The sequence below is a fragment of the Arachis duranensis genome, chromosome 6 (genome assembly GCF_000817695.3).
Source record: "Arachis duranensis cultivar V14167 chromosome 6, aradu.V14167.gnm2.J7QH, whole genome shotgun sequence".
Taxonomy (NCBI): Eukaryota; Viridiplantae; Streptophyta; class Magnoliopsida; order Fabales; family Fabaceae; genus Arachis; species Arachis duranensis.
Window position 1 is genome coordinate 9,742,629 of NC_029777.3, and position 3,445 is coordinate 9,746,073.

Consider the following 3,445-nt stretch of genomic DNA (forward strand, 5'->3'; position numbering starts at 1 on the left):
ACAAGACAACCCCATGCTTGTCTCCCAAAACACTTCCTCTTTTTGGCCAATTTTTTTTATTTAATTTGAATTATTTTGTCCAAATAATATGAACATTGATTCAGGTCATTGCCTCCCCCATAGTTATTTCCCTCTGCTTCATTCTCTTATATTCCTGTTTTCCTGTGTTGGAGGGTTTTAAGGATTCAATAGTACTATATGCATGCTTTCTGGGTTTGTGTTGTCAATTTTCACTACATTTTAGGAAACAATGCAACTTACTTCATCTCTTTTTAAATCTTTTGTATATTATGGCAATAAACCAAAGAACATGATCAGTGTATGTATCCTTCAGATTCTTGACTAGTCATCATTAAGAAATGAATTCAATTGTGTGCTGGATTTAATTTCATGACCATTGGATTTTGATGTTCTCTCTATATACTATTACTAGGTCATCTTAGTTACATTATTAATAGTATATGATCTAAAACTAGATATGTGTCAAATGAAACCATGCATTAAACTGGTGGAAAATTGGATATACTTTCTTGGTAAAAGGCTTATTGATTGATTAATTGGTTGGTTGGGTCCAATCAAGAAAAGAAAAAGAAATGCTTTAAAAATCGTCTCATGCACACTTGAAAATAATATTCTTGAGATTCCCCACTTGCCAATTATGTTAATTCTTTTTCTCTTTGATCATCTTTATCGTGATTTCATTTTAATTCATATCCATAAAAAATAGGTCATGTGATGTCAAATATTTATCTTTCGAGATATTTGCAACTAAAGCATTGTGCTTTGCAAAAGTTGAGGGTGGATCCAAAGCCCAAAATTGAGGCCCAACAAGCAAACCTTTTTCACATATTTAGTTAAAAAGTGAGAGGTTGCACCCAAAATCTTGGTCTAGGGATCATCCTCAAGGCAGAGAAAATCGAAATTTTAAGTGAAATCGAAAAAATAAATTAAATACGTAAAACGTAAAATTGTAATAAGATTTAAATATAAAATTGTCAAACCCAATAAAAATTTCATAAAATTAATTTATTCGTTTAAAATTGTAATATCAGAAGATTTTAATAATTAAATCGAAATTTTAGCTATTTTGATCATCATGTATGCATTGCAATAAGCACATTAGAATTTGAGATTTGACTAAGTCAAGTAATTGATGGAACCGTAAATATGATGTGTGTGCATAACATCTTAATGTATGGGACTTAAGATGTTTATAAATATTATTTAGTTTATATATTTGAATTTTTTTTTTTAAGAAGTGACAAACAATTCTAAAGAGGATTGAGTTTAATAGTTGATTTTGAGTGTCTCCAATAAGTACCAAAATAATTTAAGTTCATAATCACATACTATCTAAAAAATAGTAACATATATATTCTTATGCATAAATAATCTACCAAATATTTCAAAAATAGTATTTTGACATGATTAATCAACTTTACAGGAAATAAATGTGACAAAGATAAAAGGCTGGCTCTTTTTAACTTTGCTAACCCAATTAAGTTAGCAAGATAATTCACGTCTCCTAGTTCATGAAAACTGTTTTTTCCAATAAACATTCCTTAATCTTTGGGGTATATAATCACTTTTGCTCCTTTAATTAACTATATATAAGTGAAAGAATATATATATAAGACATGATGTCCCCAAAACCATAGGCAAGCTATGTTTAAAGTTTAAAGAACATGCATTGTCACAACTACTACTTTAATTTCCCAATTTGACAAGGTCTACTCTTGTGTTAATGCTCTAAAAGACAATAAAGTTGACCTTAAACTTCTATTTTGAGGCATTAATAACTATAGTATATATTTTGCTTTTCCAAAATCAAGGATTAAAATAGAATCATGGGGGAGGAGCCAAAGTTTCAATGATTTGTTACGTATGGGAAGATCTTGTGACGTGGCAGATCAAGCAAAGTTGGTTGCTTAATTATTATTCGAGCAATGTTAGGGGGCAATTTTTGTGATTGTTAGCCATCAACTAGCCATCAATGATGATTTGATGGTGTGAGATTGGTGTGAAATTTCATCCAATGGTTCATCTTCCTCTGCTAATTACATGCTAGCCAAAATTCAACAAAACTGTTGTTTCCCTAGACTTTTCCTTATTATTCAGTGGCCAACGTTGAGATTTTCCTTTTCCTTAATTTGTTACTTTTCTTAATGTTTTTTTCTCGTTATGTTACTAATTATTAGTGAGAAGAAAAAGATATATATACTGAATCATCAAAGAATTTCAGTACTGTTAGTTAAATTTAATTTCTAAAAGTATACTTTCACTTACTTATTATAAATCTAGAGAATCGGTTGATATTATTGAGTGAATCACACTATGATTAGTTTTGGATGAAGTTGGGTCGGTTTGTTTGATTGCGGTTGCTCTCATCACATTGTTTTTTTTTTCCTACTTAGCTTGGCCACATTAGGAGACTTGAGACATCTAGCCCCATTCTACTTTCAACATATTAATTAAATAAGAAAAAGAAGTGCTAACAAACAATGGAGCTAGCGGATAATAAGTGATTTACATCATCATATAGAAACCATATATATAGTTTTCTTTGTACAGTTTTATTTTTATTCGTACTTGTCTAAAGTTATACATATAGATACAAAAGTCATGAATCATTGATGGGATAGCTGGAGCCTCATCTGAGTGTGCTTCAGCAACTGCCTTAAGTAATTGTATATCCTTGTAGCTATATAATTTTAAGTGTTTATTATAAGTTTTATATATATAAAGTCTTTAAATAATTTATAATTAAATGTAAGGTATTTTTTAATTCACAAGTTTATTTAATTTTTGGAGTTAAATTAGGCATATTCAATTTTAATATAGTATCATAATATATCTGATCTATTATCTACTTGTAGATAATATTATATTTCTCCTTTCGTGAGTTATTTTTTAAAATTAAATTAGGCACATTTAATTTTAATTCTAATATAATATTAGGGGCAATTTACGTTATTAAATTGTTTCACCCTCAATATTACACAAATGCATTGTTTCCAAATCCAATACGCAAATACATTGATTCACATATCTATATAAACCGCTACTGTCAGTAGCGGTTTACAGATATGCATAAACCGCTACAACCAGCCTGTTAAAAAGGTAATACATAAACCGCTACAAGTAACAGCGGTTTACATGTGTGCGTGTGTGAGGGTAAACCGTTGCTGGCAGCAGCAGCGGTTTACATGTGTGCGTGTGTAAGTGTAAACCACTATAGGTTATAGCGGTTTAAGTGTAGTGTGCTGTTATCCAAACAATATTTATTTTATTAAAATTAATTTTAATATAAAATGATCAAATATGAGTTAATTTTAACTCTTATTAATAAATTAAATTAAAAATAATATATAAAAATAGACATATTATTAAATTTTAATAACATAAATATTTAACAACTTTTTAAATACTTTTTTAATAATATATT